At 40.4% G+C, this 13,205-nt stretch overlaps 1 protein-coding gene across 2 annotated transcripts in view; it reads left to right on the top strand.

The window, feature by feature from the left end:
* The window catches only part of TMEM117 (transmembrane protein 117), a 195,296-nt gene that overhangs the window by 100,721 nt on the left and 81,370 nt on the right, over positions 1–13,205 (top strand). The window lies entirely within an intron of this gene.

Raw genomic sequence — 13,205 nt, 5'->3', positions numbered from 1 at the left:
GTGAAACTGGCTCAGTTGCCCCTTGCAACCAATGACATTCCTCCTTTCATTTTATAGAAAGTCTGTGAGAAATAAAAAGTGGAATCTGATTGGTTGCTAGGGGCCAGTTTCACTTTACACCATGTTTGATTAATCTCCCCCTTAGTGTTTGATAAACATCATACATTATTTTAGAATGTATACCACCAGCCTGTATAAGTGGTTACTGGCACATCCAGTGACCCATGGGTGATTTCTTCTTTGATGTAATTCTCTCTCCCTTTTCTTCTCCATCCATTCATATCGTGTAATATCATCAAGGGGATCTTATAGATTCAAGGCCTAAAATGCCTGCAATCTGTGAGCAAACAGCACAGCAGGAAAATGACAGTTCCCCATTCTGCCTTGCTACTCCACCATACAATAGATGCAGTGAAGGATGTAAACCTGGAGTTCCTGAGCACTGGGTAAATATCTGGGGCTCATGTCCCAGATGCCCAATGCTAGTGACACTCCTGCCACCCATTTTATTGTATTGTTCAGGCAGTGGTCAAAGAAAGTCAGACTCCTTAGCAAACATCTAATTGAAAACACTAGTTCCACAGGACAATTATATACCATATTATGCTGCACTGCAGAATCTCATCGATACATTAGCCTTTATACCACTGGGCTGGGTTCACATAACGTTTTTACATTCCGTTTTTTTTTTCATCAGTTTTTGCAAAAAAAACTGATGGTGAAAATGGATGCAATTGTGTGCAATCCATTTTGATCCATATTTCCGCAGACTTCCATTTAAAAAAAAGGATCAAAATAGATGCATACACGAAGACATGTGAACCACATTTTTGTGTGAGCTAAAAAAAACGCATTTCTTTTTAACCTTTTTTATATAATAGAAGTCAGTGGAAAAACGGATCAAAATGGATTGCACACAATTGCATCTGTTTTTTTCATGAACATACAATATTACTACTCTCAATCAGACTATGCCGTTGATAAAATCATCAGTGCGTAATAAAAAACTATACACAAAGGGTTAAATCCAAGTCGGACATCCCAAACCATTGGGAACAGTAAACCTGCCCAACCCCAATCCCAGTACAATGTTGAGAGCTAGTTAAGATCATATAACTCACTCAGTGCTTCTCCCCGACACACATTTCGCGTAACGGATGCTTCTTCAGGGGAATGGTCAAACATCAGTCAATGCTAAGGATATACCATCATTATTTAGGTCTCAATAAACTTAACTAATAATATTTAATAATGTGATGTTTTGGTAATTCACTTTTGACATAAGCCCATTTAGGAATACTCAGTATATAATTTATTGTTGTGGGGCCACATGGGATCTTTTGCAGCAGTTGGACTGTCACTTCTTTATTTTAAATACATTTCTGAATATAGGATAATTTCTCTATTTTTATGTACATTGATATGCAGTGTAAGTCAAATTTAAATACTAGTACAGGCACATTTCCCAAAGTTACTGAAAACCTAAAAATTCTATTCAACCCTAGTTAGCTATCCAATTGTTCTTTCAATTATATCCCTTCTGGAAGTTCAGCTATAGCTGGTAGTTTGGTTGATGGGATCCCCAAATTCTAAAGATGCCTTTGTTGTTTGGCCCTATAAGAATAATTTGGCAAATTTAAGGTTTTGAGCATGGGTGTGCTACCATTTTAAACATTTTTGTGCTGTAGTTATAAGGATACTATTTGATATTCCAAGTTGTAGTCACTAGATTTTGGAGAAGGGTTGCTGATGCAGGGATTTATTTGAAGTCAAAAAAGAGTTTTCTCTCATCTTGAACTCAAGATCAAAGAGAAACAATCTGAGGTTATTTGGAAAAATTAGAAGCAATATGTGACAGAAATTTTTTAAATTATTGAAAAAGTAGTAGATGCTTGGAACAAACTTCCAGCAGATGTGGTAGGAAAATTTACAATAACTGAATATAAACATACCTGGGATAAATATATATATCTATCCTAAGATGATAAGAAGGGAACTACAAAAAGGGCAGACTAGATAGACAAAGTGGTCTCTTTCTGCCAACAGTTTTTTTATGTTTCTATGTATAAAGCAAGGAAAGTTGGCTTCTACCTTACAGGGATTGTACCTTCCTGTGGTACAACACTGGGGAATAATGGGCTGAACTGTAAGGATGTATGTGTTATAATAATTTTTAGTATATAAATGTGTTCTAAATGTATCAACCAGGGTTACATTTAACCCTTTGAACCTGGTTCTGGGTTCCCCAGAATACAGTAGCATGAGCTGTCAATTTTACAGGGACAGCTTTTTTAAAAATATGAAAATATCATTTTCATCTTGGTGGTTGATTTTTTTTTTTTTTGCTATTGAAATTCTTTTTTTTGTTGATTTCTTAGTTTCATATGCCTCTCTATTTTATAAAGTATTTTTTTTGTTAGTTATTTGGTCAATTGTATTGTTCCTGATATCTCAAGATGGTAAAATTAGTCATATTTTACTAGATCACAGGAAACATTCTGGATGACAAACAAAATATACAAGTGTTATTTTAACAGTTTGGATGTTACATGGGTTATTGGCTCTATGAAATATAAAGGATGCCTCTGCAGTGTCTAATGTAGATCAGTTTCCAAACGCTAGATGTGAGAAATTGATGATTTTTGTTGTATTATGGATACTGGGACATTTTATCGTTCTTAAATTAAAATAATTATGGCCAGCAGCAAGGCATAAAGCTCAATACTAGTGTAGGGAAATAAATGAAACAGCTGGTAGGCTGAAAAGAAAATGCATGGAAACATAACCAGACAATATTACAGCTTTTTAATCAGTATATTTCTGTGCAACCAATGTGAAAAACATGAAATGTAGTGCCCATACTGTATATCTAGAATTATAAATGTAGGAATTGTAAAAAAAAAAATGTGAGTATTCTTGACACAGTCTTAGGCTGGGTTCACACGCTGTAACTGTGCGGCTGTTTTTTTTATGCGGCTGTAAATGTGCGGGTGAAACTTCGACCGTGGGAAAAAATAGACATGCGGCTCAAAACATACGGTCATTTTCTTGGAAATCTGGTTCAACTAAAAATAAGAAATAAAATGTTAAGAAAGTGATGGAAACACCTCTGGATGCATCTGGGAAAGCAGGGAACACAGTTTACATGAATTGCTATTACCGGGGTTTGCGATCCTCTGCACTATAGCCGATGTCTCTCATGGTTAATATATTGAATTAATAAAACACATTTTCTGTCTAATAAAGTCCCTTTTATTGTTCAATAATTAAATGTAAACGATTCCATCATTTTGCAATTAAATATACTGTTAAAATAAATATATATATAAATAAATGTATATTTATATATATATTTATTTTTTGACAGTATATTTAATTGCACAATGATGGATTCGTTAGAATTAAATTATTGAACAAAGAAACTGTATTTATTTCAACGAAAATGTGTTTTATTAATTAAATATTAATTAGTACAGGAAGCTCTATAAGCCGTTAATTCATATGCCGGCAATAGAGCATTCTGTACTAATCATCACTTTACTATATTGAAAACATCAAATGTTTCTTCTAATTATGTTATGACAATAGCATTATTAGAAGAAACATTTAGAATTATATGTGCGCTCAGCTGATTGGCTGTTCGGCTGAGCGCACATATAATTAGCAGCTCCGCAGTACAGTGACTTCATTGTGCTGCGGACCAGCAAAGAGGACACATCGGGACATCGGACGGTGAGTATAGAGCTCTCCCCACCCCCTCCCCGGCACTGCACCCCTCCCAGCAAGGAAGGGGGGGTCAGTTAACCCCTTCCTTGCTGGGATGGGTGCAGTCTGACATCAGTCTGGCCCCCAGGGGGTTAAGGGGGATGCAATACATCCTCCCTTAACCCCTTGGGGGTCAGACTGTAAGCAGCGATCTGTAAAGATGCTGCATACTGTAAGGAGCACAACACCGCTCACAATGATGGGTGTTGTGGTCCTGTTTGTGTGTTTTTTGTGTGTTTCTCCCTTTTTGTTTTTCAGATATCGGTATCCTGGGGATTACGTCGGATTCCATGGACTACGTCGATGACCAGCGGTTGTTCTTTGAATTTTTTTAATAAAATGGTCAATGAGGGGTGTGGGGGTGTTTTTATTTGAATAAAAAAATATTTTAAACTTGTGTCTTGTCTTTATTTCTTTACTTTATAGACTTAGTAGTGGAAGCCGTCTAATAGACGGAATCCATTACTAAGTTGGGGCCTAGTGTTAGCCGGTATAAAATGGCTAACACTAACCCCCTATTATTACCCCAGTACCCAATGCCACCAGGGGTACTGGGAAGAGCCGGGTGCCAGTGGTCCCGGAGCGTCAATATTGGCGCTCCTGGACCGGGCGGCAGCAGGCTGGTAAGATTTAGGCTGGGGAGGGCCTAAACCAATGGCTCTTCCCACCCTGGTGTTACCAGGCTGTTGTCGTTTGGTTTTTAACCCGGCTGGTTATAAAAATAGGGGGGACCCTATGCGTTTTTTTTTTATTATTTATTTATTTAAAAAAAAACCGCATAGGGTCCCCCCTATTTTTATAACCAGCCGGGTTAAAAACCAAACGACAGCAGCCTGGTAACACCAGGGTGGGAAGAGCCATTGGTTTAGGCCCTCCCCAGCCTAAATCTTACCAGCCTGCTGCCGCCCGGTCCAGGAGCGCCAATTTTGACGCTCCGGGACCACTGGCACCCGGCTCTTCCCAGCACCCCTGGTGGCATTGGGTACTGGGGTAATAATGGGGGGTTAGTGTTAGCCATTTTATACCGGTTAACACTAGGCCCCAACTTAGTAATGGATTCCGTCTATTAGACGGCTTCCACTACTAAGTCTATAAAGTAAAGAAATAAAGACAAGACACAAGTTTAAAATATTTTTTTATTCAAATAAAAACACCCCCACACCCCTCATTGACCATTTTATTAAAAAATTCAAAGAACAACCGCTGGTCATCGACGTAGTCCATGGAATCCGACGTAATCCCCAGGATACCGATATCTGAAAAACAAAAAGGGAGAAACACACAAAAAACACACAAACAGGACCACAACACCCATCATTGTGAGCGGTGTTGTGCTCCTTACAGTATGCAGCATCTTTACAGATCGCTGCTTACAGTCTGACCCCCAAGGGGTTAAGGGAGGATGTATTGCATCCCCCTTAACCCCCTGGGGGCCAGACTGATGTCAGACTGCACCCATCCCAGCAAGGAAGGGGTTAACTGACCCCACCTTCCTTGCTGGGAGGGGTGCAGTGCTGGGGAGGGGGTGGGGAGAGCTCTATACTCACCCCGATGTGTCCTCTTCGCTGGTCCGCAGCACAATGAAGTCACTGTGCTGCGGACCGGCTCATTATATGTGCGCTCAGCCGAACAGCCAATCAGCTGAACGCACATATAATTCTAAATGTTTCTTCTAATAATGCTATTGTCATAACATAATTAGAAGAAACATTTGATGTTTTAATTAAAGTAAAGTGATGATTAGTACAGAATGCTCTATTGCCGGCAATATGAATTAACGGCTTATAGAGCTTCCTGTACTAATTAATATTTAATGAATAAAACACATTTTCTTGGAAATAAATTCAGTTTCGTTGGTCAATAATTTAATTCTAACGAATCCATCATTGTGCAATTCAATATACTGTCAAAAACTAAATATATAGATAAATATACATTTATTTATATATCTATTTTTTTAACAGTATATTTAATTGCAAAATGACGGATTCGTTAGAAATAAATTATTGACCAACGAAAGTGTCTTGATTACAAAGAAAATGTGTTTTAGTAATTTAATATATTAACTATTAGAGGCATCGGCATTCGGCATCATTGCCGGCTATTTTTGAAGTACTCCGTACGGACCGCCTGTCAATCCTCGGCCGCATGTTCAGCCGCAAACAATGGTCTTGTTCATTTTTTACGGGTCCGTTTACGATAGGGCCGTAGATTCAGACATAGTGTGCACTGTGCAGCCGCATATCCTATACTTCCAAGCATACACACGAACCACCAAAAATACCGCCGCACAATTACAGCCGCAAATACAGCCGCACTGTTACAACGTGTGAATAAAAGGTTAAAGGAGAAGTCCAGTGAAAATTTTTATTTAAGTATTGTATTGCCCCACAAAAGTTATACAAATCCCCAATATACACTTATTATGGGAAACTTATTATAAACTGCTTTTTTTCCCTGCACTTCCTGGATAAAATGGTGATGTCATGACCAGACTCCCAGAGCTGTGCGGACTGTGGCTGCTGGAGAGGATGCTGGGAGAGAGATGCTCAGTGCCCTGTGTCCCTTAGTGTCCCCTTGCCATCATCCTTTCCAGCAGCTACAGCCCGCACAGCTCTGGGGGTCGGGTCGTGACATCACCATTTTATCCAGGAAGTGAAGCCTTGATGCAGTAGTAAGTGCAGGAAAAAAGCACTTTATAAGCATTTACCGTAATAAGTTTATATTGGGGATTTGTATAACTTTCGGGGGGAAATACAATTCTTTAATAAAAAATTTCTCTGGACTTTTTTAATATTTCACATATTATCATAATATGACTTGGTTCACAGTATGTTAAAGAATGACATTGAATATTTTCAGACTGCTGAATTATAGCATAGCATTTCTAGGGGAAAAAATTGTTAAGTACCAAACCCATCTAAGATGCATTTTTAATGGATTTCATTGAGGCAAAACAGACAAAGCTTATCCATGTATTACTGCAGCAGCCAAATTGTATAAGGGGTTGAAATTCAGAATTTACCAAGGCCCTGTTTAAAATTAAAGTATTCTTGTACTTTCAAAATAATTTTAAAAACCTGCAAGACTTTGTTACCTTAAACATTTAGAATGGTGGGGAGCTTATTTTTGGGCTTTTACTATTGTTTTTGAGAGTCCCCTCCATAGTGCACATCTTTTTCTTATTTTATCTACAGTATTTCAGGGAGCAAAGATCTGTCCCATGTTGTTTGTGCCATATTGGTCTCTGTACTGCAAGGGACAGAATTTTCTGAACAACAGGCAATGAACAGTACTTTGCAAGGAAATGAGACACCTTGTGGTCAAGTCTTTAGAGGTTTTTTCTGGTGTAATTTTTGGTAAATTAAAGGGAACCTGTCGCAATGAAAATACAGTGGTACCTTCTTTTAATAGTAACTTGGATTAAGAGCGTTTTGCAAGAAGAGCTCACAGTTTTCCAAAATTGTATCTTGGTTTAAGAGCATTTCTTTGGTTTAAGAGCACCCTGTACTGGGTAGGAGGGGGAGTGGGGGAGGCATGGTCTGTATAGCGAGGTCTACAGCCCTGTACTCTGACCCAGGAAGACTCCCTCACCTTCCAAATCATAGCAGATCAGAGCCACCTCCTCCCCGGTCCCAGTACAAAATTGCCCCCCCGCTGGAGTACCTCTTTAATATATTATATACCACATGACATATTCAACTGTTTCTAGATGTTTGTTTCATTTGTTTTGCTTGTTATTCAGAATAAAAAAATCATTATTTTTGAAGTGTGGAACCAATTCTCTGAATTTCAATGATTTCTTACAGGAAATTTTCCTTTGGTTTAAGAGTGATTTGGATTACAAGCACGTTCCCAGAACAAATTATGCTCGTAATGCAAGGCACCACTGTACTCTCTAAGCTATCAACATCATGTTATAGAGCTAAACTAACTGAGCAAATTAATATATATCTTTATAGGAAAAGATTTAGTGTAACTTTTAATTTATTGATTGAAATCTCTGATGTTTCCATGCCAAAGAGTCCAGTCCATGAAGAGATTTTAATTAACAAATTATAAGTTATACAAAATCTTTTTCCACAAAGATATATATCAATCTGCTAAGTTCTTCCTGCTTTATAACATTATGTCAATAGATTAGCTAGCATGTCTTTGTGACAGAATACCTTTAAGTCGTTTACAAGTACGATACAGAGAACATAGGCTATAAAATGGGTGTTTTTTTCATTAACATTTAAATCCCCCCCTTCCTTTCCATTTTATAAATAGAAATAAAAAATAAACATACTTGGTAGCGCCGTATGGGTAATCGCCATAACTATTAATTTGTAACAATCCTGATCTTGCACAGTAAATAGCGTAAGCACAAAAATCCGCCAAAGTGCAAAATTGCCTATTTTTTGTCACATGAAATCCAGAAAAATTGTAATAAAAATGGTCAAAAAGTTGCATATATGCAATCAAGGTACCGATAGAAAGTACAGATCATGGCGCAAAAAATGACACCTCACACAGCCCCATAGACCAAAGGATAAAAGCGTTACAAGAATGGTAATAGAGCAATTTTAAGGAACACTTAGTTTTTTAAAAGCCATTAAATAATATAAAATTTATGCTTATTGTCATAATTGTACCGACTTGAGGAACATAGATAACATGTAAGTTTTACCATAAGGCGAACGGTGTAATCACAATCCCCCCCCAATAAAAAATAATTTTATTTTCAATTTCACTGTGCAAATAATTTTTTCCCGTTTCGCAGCATATTTTATAGAATAATCTGCCATTGTAAAGTACAATTAGTGACATAAAAAACAAGGACTCCTTTTGGTCTGTAGGTGAATAAAAGGAAGTGCTATGGCCTTTTAAACACAGGGAGGAAAAAACTAAAGTGCTAAAACAAAAATTAGCCCAGCCCTAAACGGTTAATTCGAATTTTTTACTTTTTAGAATGTTTAGAATGTTGTATGTTGTAATATAAATGCTTTGCTTTGCATCTAAGCATTTATATTGGATTTGTTAGGAAAATTACTTTATATGTGAGCAAATTATCAAATCTGGTTTGCAATCAAAGCCCAATTGTGGGATTATTTTGTAGTATGGTATCCCATTAAAAATTTCAATTCTGTAAAGAGACTAAAGGTTACCTGACATATACTGTTTATATATTTTTATATAATATATATATATATATATATATATATATATATATATATTGTAGACTTGTCACTGGAAAAGTGCTTGAGGGGATGTACATCTCACCCAGGTGTGGAGGGGTGCTGATAGAGGGAAGAGCGCTCAGGCGGTGTCTCAAGGGCAAAAGACTGGTGATGGTCCCAGGTGGCTCAGTGGCCCTAAAAAGGACTCCCCGCCAAGGAGACCAGGCCCTATCCAGTGCTGGAGATGCCATGAAACGGCACATGTGTCTGCCCATTGCCCTCTTACCCATGAGCCCATGGAGTGTGACGCTAGCCGGCGTCAGTCGCTATTTGCGGAACCGTCTTTTGTTGCAGGCACTGGACTAGAGACTGAACCGCAAGTCTGCAACATTACTGTCAATGACTTCCCTGTTAAGGTGTTGCTGGACTCGGGAAGCCTTGTCACCTTGGTGCATGCCAGTCTGGTGACTGGGGACTTTGTGCCAGCAAGACATAAGAGCGTGGTATGCATACATGGCGATACAAAGGTTTACCCTATAGTACTGGCTAATGTCGGGACTGAACTAGGCACTATACAATATGAAGTGGCTGTGGTTAAAAACCTTATGCATAATGTGATATTGGGGCGTGATTTTCCATTGTTCTGGGCTCTATGGGGAAAAAAACTATCCCCTGAAAGAAGTGAGGAGACCCCTAAGTCTATTGTATTACCCACGGTAAATGATAAAAATGTACAGGATGAAAATTATGCTTTTCCTTTGCAGGTCCTGGCTGGTGAGGAAGAGGCTCCTCCCACTGAGCAGAATGTTCCAGACTTAGAGGTGTCTAGGGATAATTTTGGTACTGCACAGTTGCAGGACCCCACTCTCAAAAATGCAAAGGGAACAGGTTGCAGTTGTGAATGGGGTACCTCAGGAACCAGAAGCTGAGAAAAAGTTTCCACATTTTTCTATGACTAATGATCTCTACTATAGAGTCACTAAAATTAATGATGAGGTTGTGGAACAGCTTCTGGTGCCTAAGTCGTACCGGCGTCAGGTACTCGACATGGCCCATAATCATGTCCTTGGGGGCCACTTGGGGATGGATAAAACGCAGGAGAGAGTCCTCCAGAGGTTTTATTGGCCTGCGATTTATGCTGACATAAAAAAATAATGTGAGTCATGCCCCACATGTCAGCTTAGCGCCCCAGTGTCGCATTTCCGCAGTCCTTTGGTTTCGCTCCCCATCATAGAGGTACCTTTTGACCGGATCGCAATGGACTTGGTGGGTCCCATTGTAAAGTCGGCTAGGGGTACATTCTAGTTGTATTAGACTACGCGACCCGCTATCCTGAGGCTGTACCCCTAAGAAACACTGCATCTAAAACAATTGCACGGGAATTGTTTTATATGTTTTCCAGGGTGGGGATCCCCAAGGAGATCTTGACTGACCAAGGTTTATGTCAAAAGTGATGAAAGAGCTATGCAAACTGTTTAAAATCTCACACATACGTACCTCTGTATATCACCCACAGACAGACGGGTTAGTGGAGAGGTTTAACAAAACACTGAAACATATGTTGAAGAAAGTGGTGGAAAAAGATGGTCGGGATTGGGATCACTTACTATCTTACCTGATGTTTGCCATTAGGGAAGTACCCTAAGCATCCACAGGGTTCTCTCCCTTCGAATTGGTCTATGGTCATCACCCTAGGGGTTTATTGGATATAGCGAAAGAGACATGGGAAAGTGAGTCCACCCCATACAAGAGGGTTATAGAGCATGTAGCACAAATGCAGGACCGTATAGCCACTGTAATGCCCCTAGTAAGGGAACACCTCCAGAGGGCGCAAGAGGGCCAAAGCAGAATTTTACAATCGTTCTGCAAGAATCAGGACATTTAGCCCAGGTGACCGGGTACTCATACTTGTTCCCACGGTAGAAAGCAGATTCTTAGCAAAGTGGCAGGGTCCCTATGAAATTGTAGAGAAGAACAGTGAGGTTAACTACAAGGTACACCAACCAGGTAGAAGGAAGCCTTTTCAAGTTTATCACATAAACTTGATCAAGCCCTGGAAAGACAGGGAATCCTTGGTGGCGACAAATCCTGTTGGTCATCGGTCACCACCAATCCCTCCGGTCAAGACTGGTGACACCCTATCAGTGTCACAGAAGCAGGAAGCTAAGGAGTTCCTGCAGAAAAATAAAGACAAGTTTTCTGACCTCCAGGGCGTACGCATCTCATTAGTCATCATATTGAAACTGAGCCTAGAAGCAGAGTAAACCTTAAGCCCTATAGGATACCAGAAGCACGGAGGGAGGCGGTATCATCCGAGGTAAAACGTATGCTTGACCTAGGAGTCATTGAGGTATCCCAGAGCGAGTGGTCCAGCCCGATTGTGCTAATCCCAAAGCCCAATGGAACTTGGAGGTTCTGTAATGACTTTAGAAAGTTAAATGAGATCTCCAAGTTCGATGCCTACCCCATGCCCAGGGTAGATGAGTTGATAGAAAGGATGGGTAATGCCAGGTACATAACCACCCTCGATCTCACTAAGGGCTACTGGCAGATCCCCCTCAATCCTGAGGCTAGAGAGAAGACTGCATTCTCCACCCCTGATGGGCTCTTCCAATATGTAGTGATGCCATTCGGGTTACATGGAGCCCCTGCAACTTTTCAGAGATTGATGGACTTGATTCTGCGACCACATCGGGATTACTCCGCTGCCTACCTCGATGATGTGGTCATTTTTAGCCCGGATTGGGAAAGTCACCTCTGTAAGGTCCAGGCGGTGTTAGATGCCATAAGTGATGCGGGGTTAACCATCAATGCAGAGAAGTGTGCACTAGCCTTAGAGGAGGCCAAATACTTGGGCTACATTATTGGGAGGGGGTTAGTGAAATCACAACTAAATAAAATTGAGGCAATACAGAATTGGCCTCAACCCCTTACAAAGAAACAGGTCAGAGCTTTCCTGGGTATTACTGGCTATTACCGAAGGTTTGTGCCGAATTTTGCTTCAGTTGCAGTCCCACTAACTGACCTGACAAAGGGTGCGAAGTCCGCAATGGTGACATGGACTCCAGAGGCCGAGAAGGCTTTTCAAGGCCTTAAGTCTGCCTTGTGCCAACAACCTGTGCTAGTTACCCCTGACTTTATGCGAGAATTTCTAGTACAGACAGATGCCTCTAACACAGGGTTAGGTGCCGTCCTCTCACAGGTCGTGAATGGCGAGGAGCACCCAGTGATGTAATTGAGCAGAAAGCTATCACCGGCCGAGAAAAACTACGCCATTGTGGAGCGAGAATGTCTGGCAGTGAAATGGGCCCTAGAGTCCCTGAAGTATTACTTGCTAGGCAGAAAATTCAAGTTAGTGACAGACCATGGCCCCCTAACATGGATAAAGATTAATAAGGAGAAAAATGCGAGGGTGACTAGATGGTTTCTGTCCCTACAAAACTTTAATTTTACGGTGGAACACAGGTCAGGAAAGTTACTGGCAAATGCTGATGCCCTATCAAGGGTACACTGTCTGTGGGGACAAAACACTCAGCCCTCCGGTCTGAAAGGGGGGGGGGATATGTAGACATGTCACTGGAAAAGTGTTCGAGGGGATGTACATCTCACCCAGGTTAATTCGGAGCGTGAGATGGTAAGTCCAGGAGGGATCTGTGCTCAGCAGTGTTATGCTGCTGAGCTATTATTTATTATTGCCGGGCCTGGACTTACATGGAATGGCAGGTAGGTTTTGGTAGTGGGACTTGCCATTCCCTTCCCCCGATCCAGATCAGGTTTTGGGGTCAGGTGTCTCTGGCCGTAATCAGTCTGACAAGATAAAAGACCTGCAGAGAATCCAGTGTTTGCTCTCAGCCAGGAGTGAACAGCCTGCATGCTGTGTTTGCTGGGAGCAAAGAGTACTACCACTCCTGGGGCTGATTCATACCGCGCGATACTGCTAATCGAAGTGTCAGATAGGTGACCTGTTGGTTAGTAAGCGCCCAGACGGGCAAGACCTTTTTGTTTTGTTCTTAAAAGCACGGTGTTGCTGTATTTATGTTTTCTGGACTGTTTATGCTGCAAATAAACGCCAAGCTGTTATTTTACAAAGCCAAGTCTGCTGTGAACTGTGTCCAAACACACCATCCCCCGGGAAGATCCCTACAATATATATATATACACACACACCTTGTCCCGGCGGGACAAGGTGTCACGTGTTATTACAACTTTATGTTTACAACTTTATCTTTGCACATAAAGATTCTTATGGACTTTTACTATGAATTAAGAATTTAAGTA

The sequence above is a fragment of the Dendropsophus ebraccatus genome, chromosome 1 (assembly GCF_027789765.1).
Source record: "Dendropsophus ebraccatus isolate aDenEbr1 chromosome 1, aDenEbr1.pat, whole genome shotgun sequence".
Lineage (NCBI taxonomy): Eukaryota > Metazoa > Chordata > Amphibia > Anura > Hylidae > Dendropsophus > Dendropsophus ebraccatus.
This window is presented reverse-complemented; position numbering and strand designations above follow the sequence as displayed.